A 10735-nucleotide genomic window follows, 5' to 3' on the forward strand; every position below is an offset into this window, starting at 1 on the left:
GGGCAGTCTTTGATCAAATGATAGACACCACACTTCACACACAAAAGCGTAGGCATGATGTTGGTCTATGTTGTGAGCGATTGCCTGAGCTTGGCCAGCATTAGCCACATTCTTAAGAGGACACTCCGCTACCCGATGACGTCCACTACACTGAAACCATTGTATGGGTCCCCTTCTCATAGTTGAGTTTATGTCTTTTCCTTTCCATTGTACTGTGGTTTGAAACACTTGTACTGGCGTGTTGTTCTGTAAGACAATATACTCTGATGCGATCTCCATGGGCTCCTCGTAGTAGCCATTATTGACTTCTACTTTGTGCATAATCTCCTTAATCAACACTTGGTTAATTTTAGCCTGTGGTGGTTGTGGGGGGTAGAACAGGTGGCGGCAAAGGCGACATGTCTTACGCTCGGAACATCCCTCTTGGTAGATAGGTATTTGGCTGCCTTGCAGCCACATTGGTTTGCACTAGTAGTGCTGGCAAGTCTAGTGACACCCTAGGTGCTGGCAGTTGTTCTAAGGGCTCAACTCTCGGATACCTGCACATGGCAGTGTCATGGTTTCCCAATCTCTGACAGTAAGCTCAATAGAAAAATTGCCTTAGTCTTAAGTGAGGGCATTCGATACTCGTGTGATTTTGTCTGCAAATAGAGCACCAAATCAATTCTTTTTGTGGATAGAGATGAGTGTTTCGTGATGATTCTCTCCTATCCTTGACCTTTAATTTCTCTAAGATGGCATTGCTGAGTTCTTTCATTGTCATATTGCCAACTTGCTTATTCTTGGTTCATGTGTCTTAATGACTGGAGACTCACGATATACTGCCACTACTGAAGCTGCCTTGGCGTCTTTCGATTGTTGCGGAACTTAAGCATATTGTCCTCATATTTAATGGCCAACTTACAACAAATATCTAGAGTAGCTGGTCGGGCTAACACTAGATAATCATGCATCTTATGATCTCGGACTCCTCTTCGGAAGCAAGGCAGACTAATCATCAGTTAGCCTTTCCCTCAACTTGCATCTTGAATTCAAGTGTTTCAGCCGAGAACATAATCTCACATGGACTCATTTTCCTTTTGCTTGATATTGTGGAGCTAAGCCACAGGACTCCATTTGTCACCACCTCGAGCAAAACTTGGCATGAACATATTTTTAAGTCGAGTGAAATTGACTTTATCCTGAGGTTTTACTATTAAATACCATTGGTGAGCCTTCCCTTCTAGGGTTGAGGAAAAATCGTGTATCATGGTCACGTCGCTCACTAGCCCACATGTCTCACAAGTAGACTTAAAGATTTCTACATGTTAGATCGGGTCCCCATCTCATGAGAATTTTTGCACATGCTTTAAAATAATATGTGGCTTCATCTCGGATGGTCTGGATTCCAGGGCAGTGCCTAGTTCCCTAACCATTCCTCGACCCATTTTCGCAACCATGTTCAGCAGATCTGCCCTCGTGACTGCGTTAGGATCTACAATTGGCCTTCGAGGAGCTACTCCCCCCCTACCTAGACCACATCCTCTTCTTGGATAGGTTCTTCTATTCAGTTTAGGTCTATGGCTGGGTCCGGGTAATTCCTCATTGCCGGGCTCATTGTTAGCAATCTCAGCGGCCTGCTACTTCACGGCGTGAAACATTTTCCGCGATCAGCGCACCAGGAATCTCAGGTTTACCTTATTAAAATTAGATCGTCTTATCTTGACACATCTGACATAACGAAATGAAAAATCTTATCACGTGAAATATTAGTGAAGCGTTTCACGGCGTGAACCACATCCTGTTTAATGGCGTGAACCATTGCCTGCTACTTCACGGGTTAAGCCTTCACGAGTTAACTCTTCATGCCTTAACACTTCACGTGTTAGCAATTCACGAGTTAACCTCTCACAGACTGCTAGTTCGCGAATTAAGGGTTCTCAGACTAGCGGTAAGAGTAGAACCCTAATTACACCATTGGAGTCTATCCGACTCAAATTGAAGTAATTCTGAGTTGAAAATTTGAAACGTGAAGCATCAATTGGCGCAACATAAAAAACAATCCATGATGTGAATAACATTCTGTTTCATGGCGTGAAGTGCTATACCTGCTACTTCACAACGTGAACCATTCTTTGCGGTTTCACGGATATCTGTTATTTCACGACCAGGAAAGACAGTTTGGCAAAAAAATAGGTGAAAAGGTTGTAGTGATTTTGTCTCTCGAAACATATTCTCATGTACTTGAGGTCTGGTAAACTTATTGGAGATGATCTTACCCCCGACGACAGTGGATCAAATCACCCAAGTTCTTCCTACCAAAGGAGTCTTGGTTCAGGCCACTTGGCGAGTACTCAATTGAGTGTTTCAGCTTGGAGGAATCTGATCACCATAGAAACAAGTAGTGAGGAATCCATGGAAAAAGGGCTACGATTCTCTGGGCCTTGGAGAGGAAGAAAAACCATCTTCCCTTGCTAGATCCAGTGGAATCTTTGATATGGCCAGGGGATCTTTTGGTCTCCAACACAGCAGAGAGGATGAAATGCAATTTGCGGGCACGGGCCCATCAACCAGCGCAAGGGACAATCTAAGATCGGAATTACCAACCTAACCTTCTAGCCCTAGGCATATTAACACAATAAGGATCAGTGGGATGATCCCTAGGATTAGAAGGGATAAGGAAAGTGCCGTTGTGTGGACAAAAATAGAGGCTGATGATGTGTACATATTGTGCAGAGTACTGAGAGTTTCAAGAAATATGTAATTAGTTTGGGTCAGCTCTGAGTTTTGGTTGAGATAAAATCTGCTGGGCAGGAGGAGTGGAGGCATAACCATCAGGCCTTACATCATCCACACAGGATGTGGAGATCTTGTTGCTTTTTTTAGCGAGCCTTCGGGTGAGTGTGTGTGTGTCAGTACCTGCATGAGTGCTGACCATTCATATTTGGGCGTGCCCTTTGTAAATGTGAGTATGGATGGAGGTAGTGGATGCGGGTGCTAATGGCCTGTGGGGGCAAAGGATAAATGGCATAAATGGCATTAGTAGGGATGTGGTTTAAGGCAGTGTGAACAGCCTTAAACAATATAAAATTTAATATGTGAAGGAGAGGCTTTAAGATTCTAGAAAGGAGCGAAGGTGGTGGCCATCAACAACATATGGAAAATTGCCCTCACCACGTGAGAAGAAGATGGAAAGGGACTACGTGGCTTCAAAAGGATGAGCCTGCTGTATGGAGGAGGAGGGAATCCAGGAGAAGAGCGGAAGGAGAGTCGCCAGGTCCAGGGCGTCAACGGTGAATAGGCGGGGGACTGCAGAGTGCAGCGAAGGAGAGAAAAACCGACTGTGGGCAAAAAGGAGAAGGGAGTTTTCCTTGGGGAGCCGCCTCTAGTAGCCGAGAGTCTTGGAGGTATTGCTAGTTGGCGCGACGGCTACAGCAAAGTGGAGGTGAAAGAGGGAGTCGCCAAGGGAGAGCGTCGAGACAGGACGTCAATTGCAGCTGAAGAGAGAAGGGAGGTGGTGGCGGCTGGTAGCACACTGAGAGAAGGAGAGAGAAGTGGAGGCGGCAACTACAGGAAAGAAGAGGAGAACGAGTAGTGGAAGAAGGTCTGCTGGTGTCGGGCGCAGCTGAGTTGAGGAGTCGGTGGCGCCAACTGCAACGTAGCAGAGGAAAGAGTCGTCATAAAGTGGTGGTGGGGCGACTGCAGTGAGGTAGTGAAGAAGAAGGTGGAGAGCACGTCAGCAGTGAAGCTGTGGAGGAGAGAGACGACGACTGCTGCAGACAGAGTAGGAAAATGAGAAAACGTCAACTGTAGCGAACCAGAGAAGGAGGTGGAAATGCCGATTGCAGTGAAAGACGTGCAAGAGAGATAAAGAGCATGGACTGCAGAGTAGAGAGGAGTGAAAGGGTGGTGTCAACTACAGGCGTGGAGACAGAGAAGGCCCATTCTCTGACGACGTCAGAGAATGGGTGTGTAGTTGTGTTTGGGTTTGGCACAAAAAGGGAGAATGTGTCATGTTGCACTTATTGCCGCAGCAGAGAGCGAGTTTCTTGTTGAAGGTGCCGCCTCTGAGCACAAAGTGTGATGGTGCTGCTTCATTGGGTTGCTGTTGCTATACTGCAAAGGAGAGGTGGTCGTTCTTGTTTGTATTATTGCCTCTGAGTGTAGAATGCTAGTGTGTGTGTGTTGTATTTGTTGCCAGGAGAAGCCAGGAAGAGAAGTGGCCTGTTTTATTGTGATTTGGAGCTGGAGTGGGCTGATTGTGTGAGTGGGTGCTAGATGAAGATGGTTCTGAGGGTAAAATGGATATCCAACTTTATAGAGATGAAGATTTGTTCTGAAATAAAGTCTTGTTTATGCTCTTGGGTCTGGTGTTCTAGGCGTGTTTGTATCTGAGTATGGTAGTGTGACACTCTATAAAGGCGTAAACAGCTTTACCGCTTCCGTGTCATCATCGTCATGACAAGTCAAGTCTTCTTCCCCACATCAGAGGAAATAGAAATAGACTTGAAGAGGGTTGAGGCAAAATGACAATTGCGGCCATTGAGCTTAAGAAAACAAGAGCTTGATACTCGAAGAACAAGGGAAGAACAATGGGAAATGGAGCAAGTGGTGAATCCATTTCGACCCGTGGGCAAAGAACTAGAAACATCTAGAAATGCCACTAATAGCATGTGGATGGGAATAACAGACGGAGTGATACCAACTTTGGAACCCATTAATGAGGAACCAAGCTGACGAAAGCCTTGAGACACAAGGAGAGGAGGACAACCTACCTAGGGCACCTGCACGGTGGTGATGAGGATCGTCTCTATACAAGAGAGGATATACAAGAAATGATCAATGATCCCATGTTCTTGCAAAGCATGGAACTCCTGATCAATCTGAGACTAAGAGTGACCATAAGTATACAATCTCACTAGCTAATGGTCACAGTAGTACCGTTTGGGACACAGTAGTCTTAGAGGTGTCACTAGCTATGTAGGACTACGAGATTTCATTAGATTTTTAGGTCATGCATTTGGCTAGAGCCAATATTTATCTAGGCAGGGAATGGTTATGTAACTTGGGCCCTACCTTGCGTCGTGCTACTAGGATAATATCCTAGAGTTCATGCATGAGGAAAGATTAGTGAGGCTATAGAGGGAGCGTGAGGTACCAGTTGCAATCCTTATTTCGTCCCTAAAGTTGTGCCGTGCCATCGACGCCCGACGACATTCATGAGGTATATCTTTGTACCCTTTTACATAATTTTGTTTCCGTTAGATAAAACATATGTTGATAATGTTGTTTCCATAGATGAAACCAGTGTTAAAGTTATTGTTTCTATAGTTGAAACTAGTTTAAGTAATCAAAACTTAAACAACCTTGGAAGAGACCCATGTTTGTTAAATACTATTTTGTCGTCTTATGAACAAAACCAAAAATCCAAAGTAAAAATCGAGACAATAAAAGATGACAAGTATGCAGTTACGTTGAGTTCTTTATTGCGAGAGTTTGGGGATGTTTTTCTTAATGATTTATCGGATGGTGTTCCACCATCTAGGAATATTGACCATAGCATCGAGCCCTCATTCGAAACCTGTAAGCAATCTTGCCTACAAAATTAGCCACTCCGAAGCACAGGAAGTGGAATAGTGGTTAGCTGAGGAAGTAAAGAAAGGGTTCATAAGACCAAGCTCTTCACCACCATGGGCATCACCTATTCTTTTGGTAAAAAAGAATAGTGGTTAGCTGAGTAAGTAAAGAAAGGGTTCATAAGACCAAGCTCTTCACCATGGGCATCACCTATTCTTTTGGTAAAAAAGAAAGATGAGCCTATGCGGATGCCCATAGACTACTGTGCTCTTAATCAAATTATGATTAAGAATAAATATCCAATGCCACGCATTGTCGAGTTGTTTGACTAATTTAATGGTGTGCAATACTTTTCTAAGATTGATCTTAGATCGAGGTATCACCAAGTTAAGATAAGGGAACATGATATTCCTAAGACCGCATGAGGACTCGTTTTGGACATTATAAGTTCCTAGTCATGCTGTTTAGCTTGAAGAATGCGCTAGCAATATTTATGACATTGATGGACAATGTGTAACGTTCATATTTAGGAAAATTCATAGTAGTTTTCTTAGATGACATACCGGTTTACAGTAAGTCCAGAGAAAGGAACACTTATAACATTTGCGCCTGCTTGGTGTTCTAATTGCTTAGGAAAAATAACCTATTTACAAAGGAAAGAAAATGCACATTTTTCGCTAAGAAAATTCAATATTTGGATCATATTATATTCACAGAGGGAATGTGGATAGACCCTGAGAAGGCAGAATCCATTCTTAAATGGCCGGAACCAAAGAACCTATAAGAATTGTAAATTTTTCTAGGCTTGTCGGGGTTTTACCTACAGTATATCAAGGACTACACGAAGATCGTAGTCCCCTTAACTGATCAGCTAAGGACAAAGGACAATACTATTTGTTGGGAGGATCCTTGATAAAACTCAATGTGGCCATAGCCGCGACACCTGTTTTAACTATGAGAGCTCTTGTCTTGTCACGAACGAGAGAGAGAGAGAGAGAGAGAGAGAGAGAGAGAGAGAGAGAGAGTACTCTAGTGCATGTTCCTCTTTCATGCATGTGTGTAAGAGAGTGAGGTAGATTGCCTTGCATTGTGGTGTGAATAACTTCGCGGTGATAGCTGGAGGTGGAGATCGGAGGAGTGGAGCTTCCAAGGCGAGCTTGGGGAGTCTTAAGGGACATGAGCTCGAATCATTGGTAAGTACCCAAGGATTGTGTGTCTATTACTTCTCTTGTTTTGCGGTTGTGTGGAGTTCCCTCTTGGGAAGTGCGATAGCCCAAAACATTTTTGGCGCTGCTGCTGGGGAAACACCTTTGTTTCTTCCACCCTCTTAGAGCTTTAGCTTCCACTATGCAAGATTCACCATTGCCTTTGCATTTGGAAGGTGCAATGTGAAGAAACTATGTAGATAAGGTTTGAGTGGTAGAGGAGGAATTGCAGAAAATCGTGTGTTGAAAGTGTGGGTGAGTACTTGGGAGAACCTAGAGGAAAGCTACACTCAGTTTGACATTCAATTTTGTTGTTTTTTATCACCAATCTTGCTACGGTGAGCAGCTAGCAAAGGTGACACTTTGTTTTTTTTGTTATCTAAGATAATCGTAAGAGTAGCTCTAGGAAGTGATGTGATGAGAGCAAACTATGGAAGCCAGAGCCAAGAGAACCTGCTCTGATACCAATTGTAGCACAACCATTCTGGATCATTTGGATAGGAAAATTACACTCCAAAACATCAATCTGTCGATACGATAGCTAAACACATGAAAGTGCAGAAAACAATTCATGGCATCGCAACTTCTTAACCAATGCGTAGTTAAGGAAGTTGTGTGTGACACCATCGTCAATCATGACGGTGACTCTATGGCCACCTATCCTGCCATATAATCAAACCAAATCATGTGGTCTGAATAATGGTTGCCACATAGACTGTGTCACGCAACAGGCATGGGCACTATCCGTATAATAAGCCAATGACCTCTCTAAACTTTGCAGAACTAAGAGGTAATCGTTGGCTAGTATGAACCAACCTCAAGGATTTTCCATCCTTTTTGGCATCACTAAAACTCTCTCCACTGCCCAGCTTAGGACATGCTCCTTGCTATGCCCCGTCTCAAAGCAGCTAAAGCACAGATTTTCCTTCCTGGCTTTTTCGTACTGCTGTTGCTTTTGGATCTTTTCTTGGTTTTTCTCTCTAATATGGCGTGGTTTCTTCGAGCAACGCCCACCATGTCCCCTTTGATCACTCTGACTCCCCTATCCCTTGTCACTCCGAAATGACTTTCTTTTAAAATTACCACCCTACCCTTCTCGCCAACTGTCATACCAAGACCGGATTTGAATCGACGTAAAATGTTGTCATAAATCTGGGCATACTTAATTGCTTCATTGAAATATTTGGGCTGCTTAGGCTTGACATAAGCCTCATAATCATGAGATAAACCCCTCATGAATCTGCGTAAAGTTTGAAACTCATGGATTCCCTTCGACTTCAATACAATTGCGCGGTAGTTAGAGATGTATTGGGTGAGAGAGATGGCCTGCATTGAGCACTTGTCCCACTCCCGCCAACGATCTTTGAGGTTCGTTCACTGGCGAGAATTCCTTTCAAGACAATGTTTCAATCTGCCCAAGTACGAGGACGTGTAGCACTATTCGCCAAGCTCATCCACCACTTGTATACCTTACTTGTCAACAACAAGTTGGCCTCTAGGGGTCTCACCTCATCTGACAACTCCCTGAGGTTATGAACATCGGACTACCTCTGTAGGAATATATTCACTGCGTCCTTGTTGCGCTCTTTCTCCTCCCCCCCAAAGGTCGGTGTCTTTAGGTCCTTGAGGAAATTAGTAGACACTACGGGCTGCTTCGCAAGCATTGCGGCTGGCTTACCCGCACGAGACCCTACGTCCTCTTGAGAACAAAATTGCACCCTCCTCTGCACGAGTTTTTGCACAATAGTGCTACCCATGGGCATGGCTGGGGCAGCATCCAAGTGAGTGTGAATGCTCCTAAGCATGGCTTAGATCTCACCTTGATTTTTCTCTAAGGCATTGGTCCTAGCAAATAAGTTGGCAAGGGAATCCTGATCTCCATCTCAGAATCATCCACATCCATGCCTATACGGAGAGCATCATCTCCATACTTCTCATCATCAAGGAGATCATCTTGGGTGGGGTCGTCATCATCCTCACCAACCTCTGTAGACTAGTCATAGTCTAACGTTGTGTCATCCATCGCTATGGACAAGCATCAATCTAGCGGGCTACTGCGGATTGGCGCATACCCCAAGCTCGACCTGCAAGAGGCCAAAAATAGGAGACAGGAGCCTAGAAAATCCACCCGAAGTCCCTATCCGACCAACTACCCCCACTAGATGTCCTTTTTAGGTTTTTTTTAATATATAATTTACTTTTTTTGAATTTTGAATATATGAAAATAGATATTTAAAGCAAAGATGAATAAATAAATAAATGCAAGGGCGAGAATTGGAACTAGCTACCTGGTCCCTAGGTGTGCTAGCCAAGTCGATGACTTGTCGAAACTACGTTCACGACTTGTTATGCCCACCGACATGGGCCTCGTGCGAACGCCTAGAAAATCGTCAGAAGGCTCCTCGAGATGTGTGGATGCCCACACAGACGATCCTAGCTTTTTTTGTGTCGGCTAGCCGCCTGGTTGATGTTGTTATGCGCCTAGCTGGCCCCTTGTCTAGCTGGTTTGGCTTGGCTGGCTTTGATTGGCCTGGTCAGGCTAGCTGCCTGGCCGCTGGCTGCCTTGGTCGAGCTGGCTGGCCGATACTACGAGAGAGAGAGAGAGAGAGAGAGAGAGAGAGAGAGAGAGAGACTGCTTCCCACGCAAGCAAAACGAAGAAGGGAGTTGCTTCCTTGGTAGCTATGGGAGTTGCTTCATTGGTTGTTACACATTGTTAAAGAGAAAGAGAAGTGGCGGCTATGGGAGTTGCTTCATTGGTGGCTGTTGCACATACAAAACGAACGGGCGAGCAAGACAGAGAGAGAGAGAGAGAGAGATGTGATGGTGTTCCCCCTGCTCGATATGGCCCTCTACCTCTCCTCTCCTCGTCCCCTTCTCCTCCACACACCCACCACATTTGACGCTTGCTTGCTTGCTACTGTTATTTCATCCCCTTCTTTGTTGCGATGGCTGCTCCTTTGCGACCACACAGTTAACACACACTATATGTGCTCAAAAACCACTACAAGCTTCAAGCTTGTCCTTCACACAGAGCTATGGTGCAACCCCTCTCCTCCACACAATTTCTATTTTTCCAACTCGACAAAGAGAAGGATAATGTAATAAGGCTTTCTTCAATTAAAATGTTTAAAAAAATAACCTTAATGTGGGCCCGGCCTCGGTCCACACGAAGAACCTCCACTTTGATACCAACGTTAGAACCGACATAGCTACGATGCGTCCGGAGGAGTTCACCACCTAGCTTGAGAGGGATTGAGGAAAGCTATCCTCATTGACAGGATATATAGGGGCCTATGTGCCCACATATGCCCAGCCACCCATGAGACTCTACCCTGGGCACCCTCACCCCTGAACCTCAGTAGCACTCGCAGCTTGCGCCCCCACATGCGAGCTCGTCAACCGGTCGAGCTCCATCCCGATATGTATTCATTACAGACTACGTGACAAGGTGGTATTCCTTTGAGAGGCTAGGGGAGGAGGCGCCTTGAGAGGGGGGGCAGTAGTCTCTCCAACGTGTCGGGGGAGAAGGAAGCTCTCAAGGCTTGCCACGGACGAGGTGGAGGGGGAGAGGGAGCATATGTCATATAGGATCATGGCTTTGACGGGATCTCCACAAGATCAGGGGGTGAGCCTACGGATGGTGCAAGGTGGGGTGCACCAAGGGGGGGTTCCTCTGGGTTCCTATTGCAATCAGAGGTGAGGTTGGTGGCGGCCCAGTCACCTCCAAAAGTAAGGCTCATAACAATTTGCCTGCGGGAACCAATACCTTGGAAACAATTCCCCCTTACGAGGAGGAACCATGATGAGGTGTCTACGGATGAGGCTCCTGGGGTGGGTCCCCCTTCTCTCCAAGGGCCTAGGGCTCCCATCCGCGCTCCCATCCGCACTCCCTTACGCTCACACTGATAGGCAGCAACACCTATTGATGCTCCTTGTCACGTCACCCGCAGGTGGCTATACAGGGGCGTTCTCC

This window comes from Cibotium barometz, chromosome 34 (genome assembly GCF_041138505.1).
Source record: "Cibotium barometz isolate CiBa-2024 chromosome 34, ASM4113850v1, whole genome shotgun sequence".
NCBI lineage: Eukaryota > Viridiplantae > Streptophyta > Polypodiopsida > Cyatheales > Cibotiaceae > Cibotium > Cibotium barometz.